The 5,637-nt window shown below is 45.5% G+C and overlaps 2 non-coding genes across 2 annotated transcripts; both read left to right on the top strand.

Moving 5' to 3' along the window:
• Positions 1-3,727: 3,727 nt before the first annotated feature.
• On the top strand, positions 3,728-3,810 carry TRNAL-CAG (transfer RNA leucine (anticodon CAG)). The gene has a single exon. It is a non-coding gene; the product is annotated as a tRNA-Leu (tRNA).
• Positions 3,811-4,306: 496 nt separating this feature from the next.
• TRNAF-GAA (transfer RNA phenylalanine (anticodon GAA)) lies at positions 4,307-4,379 on the top strand. The gene has a single exon. It is a non-coding gene; the product is annotated as a tRNA-Phe (tRNA).
• The last annotated feature ends 1,258 nt before the right edge of the window (positions 4,380-5,637 follow it).

Here is a 5,637-nt window from a genome sequence, read left to right as displayed (position 1 = left end):
ATAAGCCGACCCCCCTAATTTTGCCACAAAAAACTGGGAAAACTTATTGACTCGAGTATAAGCCTAGGGTGGAAATGCAGCAACTACCGGTGAATTTCAAAAATAAAAATAGATACCAATAAAAGTAAAATTAATTGAGACATCAGTAGCTGCGTTCATATATCCCCATATCTGCCCCATACTGTGCTCTGCTGCGTTCATATATCCCCGTATCTGCCCCATACTGTGCTCTGCTGCGTTCATATATCCCCATATCTGCCCCATACTGTGCTCTGCTGCGTTCATATATCCCCATATCTGCCCCATACTGTGCTCTGCTGCGTTCATATATCCCCATATCTGCCCCATACTGTGCTCTGCTGCGTTCATATATCCCCATATCTGCCTCATACTGTGCTCTGCTGCGTTCATATATCCCCATATCTGCCCCATACTGTGCTCTGCTGCGTTCATATATCCCCATATCTGCCCCATACTGTGCTCTGCTGCGTTCATATATCCCCATATCTGCCTCATACTGTGCTCTGTTGCGCTCATATATCCCCATATCTGCCCCATACTGTGCTCTGCTGCGTTCATATATCCCCATATCTGCCCCATACTGTGCTCTGTTGCGCTCATATATCCCCATATCTGCCCCATACTGTGCTCTGCTGCGTTCATATATCCCCATATCTGCCCCATACTGTGCTCTGCTGCGTTCATATATCCCCATATCTGCCCCATACTGTGCTCTGCTGCGCTCATATTGCCCCATAGATGCTTGGTATAAGTCTGTGCCATGGCCGCTGCTGCTGCAATTAAAAAAAGAAAATGCCATACTCACCTCGCTGATTGCAGCTCCCAGCGTCCAGTCCCGGCGTTTCTCTGCTCTGACTGATCAGGCAGAGGGCGCCGCGCACACTAGTGCGTCATCGCGCCCTCTGACCTGAACAGTCAGAGCGCAGATAGACGCCGGGAAGATGGATCGGCGCCCGGCGGCTGGAACGTGGACAGGTGAATATAACATACTCACCTAGTCCTGGCGATCCTCGCGCTGTCCCCGCCTGTCACAGCTGTCTTCGGTGCCGCAGCTTCTTTCTCTATCAGCGGTCACCAGCACCGCTGATTAGAGAAATGAATAGGCGGCTCCGCCCCTATGGGAGGTGGAGCCGCCTATTCATTTTTCTAATGAGCGGTCCCACGTGACCGGTGAAGAGAGGAAGAAGCTGCAGCGCCGAAGCCCGTGGGACGGCAGGGACAGCGCGAGGATCGCTGGGACTAGGTAAGTATACCTCAGCGCCCTCTCCCCCTCACCCGCCGACCCCACCGCTACCGTGACTCGAGTATAAGCCAAGGGGGGCACTTTCAGCCCAAAAATTTGGGCTGAAAATCTCGGCTTATACTCGAGTATATACGGTAATAATAGTTCTTGAAAAAGAATGAAAATTTGCTGCAAACATTTATCCCTTCTAACTTCTAAACAAAATAAAAAGAGATTTACAAAAATGATGCAGAAATAGACATAGAAAGTAAAATAGAAATATGGGAAATGTTATTTATTGACTATTTTGACACAGCCCATGTAATATATAGCACAGCCACGTAGTATATAACACAGCCCACGTAATATATAGCACAGCACATGCAGCATATAACACAGCCCACGCAGTACAGTATATAACAAAGCACACGCAGCATATAACACAGCACATGCAGAATTTAGCACAGCCCATGCAGTATATAACACAGCCCACGTAATATAAAACACAGCCCATGCAGTATATAACACAGCCCACGCCGTATATATCTCAGCACACGTAATATAAAACACAGCCCACACAGTATATAACACAGCCCACGCAGTATATAACACAGCACATGCAGCATATAGCCAGCCCACGCAGTATAAAACACAGCCAACGCAATATATAACACAGCCCACATAAAATATAGCACAGCCCATCCAGTATATAACACAACCACGCAGTATATAACACAGGGCACACAGTATGTAACACAGCCACGTGGTATATATCACAGCCCATGTAATATATAGCACAGCACACGTAGCATATAACACAGCCCACGCAGTATATAACACAGCACATGCAGCATATAATACAGCACATGCAGCATTTAGCATAGCCCATGCAGTATATAACACAGCCCACACAGTATATAGCACAGCCCACACAGTATATAACACAGCACATGCAGCATATAGCACAGCCCACGCAGTATAAAACACAGCACACACAGCATATAGCACAGCCCACGCAGTATAAAACACAGCCCACGCAATATATAACAGAGCCCAAGTAAAATATAGCTCAGCCCACGCAGTATATAACACAGCCACGCAGTATATAACACAGGGCACGCAGTATATAACACAGCCATGCAGTATATAACACAGCCCACGCAGTATATAACACAGCCCACGCAGTATATAGCACAAGCCACGCAGTATATAACACAGGCCACGCAGTATATAGCACAGCCCACGCAGTATATAACACAGGCCACGCAGTATATAACAGTGGCCACGCAGTATATAACAGTGGCTACGTAGTATATAACAGTGGCCACACAGTATGTAACACAGCCAACGCAGTGTATAACACTGCTCACGTAGTATATAACACTGCCCACATAGTATATAGCAGCGACGCAATATATAACACAGCCCGCATAATTTATAGCACAGCCCACACAGTATATAACACAGCCCATGCAGTAAATAGCAGCCAGGCAGTGTATAACACAGCCCATGTAGTATATAGAAAAAATAATTAAAATAAAAATCGTTATATACTCACCCTCCGGCGTTCAGCGAAGCTGTCCCGATGCGCGTGTGGCTCCCGCCAGCTTCCGTTACCAGAGATGAATTGCGAAATTACCCTGATGACTTAGCGGTCTCATTAGACCGCTAAGTCTTCTGGGTAATTTTGCAATGCATCTCTGGGAACGGAAGCTGGCGGCTGCCGCATGCGCATCGGCGGTTGACTGAAGGTGAGAACAGCAGGTTTGTTTGTTTTTTATTGTTTTTAACATTAAATTTTTTACTATTGATGCTGCATAGACAGCATCAATAGTAAAAAGTTGGTCACACAGGGTTAATAGCAGCGTTAACGAAGTGCGTTATGCGGACCGTTAACGTTGCCATTAACCCTGTGTGAGCACTGACTGGAGAGGGGTATAGAGCGGGCGCCGGGCACTGACTGGACGGAAGTAGGGAGGGACTAATTCTCAGCCGAGTTGCGGCTGCGACTAATCAGCGACGCGGTATTTCCGTGACAGACAGACAGACGGAAGTACCCTTTAGACGATTATATAGATAGATTTTGTGTGATGTGACTATCTGGCTTAAGGATAAAAACAGTTAAAGTGTTAAAATGTCTAATTTCCCAAAATTTTAGACACAAAACTATAGATATTTTCAGAAAAAGGCTAAAAACATGTTGACCTAAATTTACTGCTAACATAAAGGACAATATGTCACAAACAGACACTTGCAAAATGATTGTGATATGTTGAAACATTGCAGAGTTATTAACGCATAAAATGACACTTGTCACATTGGAAAAATTGGGCTTGGTCATTAAGCTCAAAAGTGTCTCTGTCACTAAAGAGTTAATGATCAATAATAAAAATAAATTATGATACATTGCTATACATCCAAAGCAATGATCATCTCTCTACCATCTGGTTCACAAACAGTTAATAACAGAGAGAATTCAGTGAAGTCAGGATGGCCGAGCGGTCTAAGGCGCTGCGTTCAGGTCACAGTCTCCTCTGGAGGCGTGGGTTCAAATCCCACTTCTGACATCAGTTTTTTTCTGCCATCAGGTTCTTCAGCTTTATTACCCTTTACTCTTTATTACATTATTACCCTGCAAGTAACGCCTCCTTGTAAAAGACATAAACACGATCACTAAATAAAAATGCCCGTATCTCAGGACCTGTATGGAGAATTGTAAAAAAGCTAAAAAGTAGTAAACTCAAAGGAACAGTGGGAATAAAATAAGTGCAAAAACTGGCCAGTTCTGACCTTGGGACAGGTCCTCTTGAAGGCGTTTCTCTGTACAGTAAAATTTAGTATTTTAGTCTGTTCTAAATATAATAAAAAGGTCTTGTAATAAATTGTGACTATCTATACCCCGACTTGTCCACTATTGTATCACTTTCAATATGCTACTATAACTTACTGTTTTTCCACCAGGACGATAAATCTTCAGAACTACTGATGATATAAAAATAATTTTCTTTTCTGAAACTCTTCTGTACCTCAGTTCACACTGTGGAATATTGAAGACCCCCATCAGCCGAAATAGCTCAGTTGGGAGAGCGTTAGACTGAAGATCTAAAGGTCCCTGGTTTGATCCCGGGTTTCGGCATAAGGATTGGTATTTTGTTAAAGAATATTTTAAAATTTTCATTTGCACAGATATTTTTTCTAGGTCTCCACTAGAGTTGAGCGACCTTGACCTTTTTAGAGTCGAGCCGGGTTTCGCGAAACCCGACTATCTCAAAAGTCGGGTCGAGTGAAATCGGCCGATTATGACGTAAAGTTGGGATCGACCGAAACACGAAACCCAATGCAAGTCAATGGGGCAGCATAGTCGGCAGTGAGTGGGGGACAGGAAAACACCTAGAGTGCCCATTTTAATGTCAAAACCATCCATTCTCCTTAATGAAGCTTGTCAAGCGTAATTTACCTTATAATAATTGGAAGGCATTTGAAATTGGGGGTCATTTGGCTAAAGTTGTGGTGGGTAGGGCTGGTTCAAGTAATTAGTGGGCCCAGGAAATCTGGACCACGTCACGGCAGTGGAGCAGGGAGAGGTAAGTATTTCAACTTTGCAAGTGCTGTGAACCTGAGCAAGCAGGGGGGGCCCACTCGTTGGCATTGGCACTGGCACAGGGCCCCTCAAAGTACAGCGGTGTGTTTGCACGGCGGGGGCGCCTCCCACCGGCAGCAACACTTTTGCGTACCATGAGAGGCCCTGTGCCAGTGACGTCGCCAACTAGTATTCCTCCCCCCACCTGATGAAGGAACCTGCACTTTCATCTGCACCTTCCTGTTTGTCCCCGTGTAAGGTGGTATGGTATGCGGGAAGGGGGACCTGACTTTCAGCAGGGTCACAATCTTGCAGTGTAGCGTGCACGGGAAATGTTGCGTTATGGGTCAATGTACCAGCAGACTCATCTATCACTGGCTGGGCAATGGGCAGGATGAGGAGGAAACACAGATATAGGCCCAAAGAATAAAGTGGGCTAAATGCAGTTCAAAATTGGTAACACAGGACTAATCAGGGGGCATTGCAGTGGAGGACAACTGGAATGAGAGGCTGACACAGAGAGTAGGCCCAAATCAGTAAGTAGTCGAAATGCAGTTCAAAATTGGCAACCGTAGTAAACAGGCGGCACAGCTTTGTTCAGTGGAGGAGAACAGCAAGGAGTGGCAGACACCGATAGTAGGCCCCAACCCAACTAGTAGGCCAAATGCAGTCTAACATTAACAACTACTTAACGAGCGCCTGAAAATGGAATTTCAGGACAGGAAACCAGGAGAACAGCAAGGAGCGGCAGACACCGATAGTAGGCCCCAAACCAACTAGTACGCCAAATGCAGTTGTTCCGTTTAACCACAAT

Source organism: Ranitomeya imitator, chromosome 10 (assembly GCF_032444005.1).
Source record: "Ranitomeya imitator isolate aRanImi1 chromosome 10, aRanImi1.pri, whole genome shotgun sequence".
NCBI lineage: Eukaryota > Metazoa > Chordata > Amphibia > Anura > Dendrobatidae > Ranitomeya > Ranitomeya imitator.
This window is presented reverse-complemented; position numbering and strand designations above follow the sequence as displayed.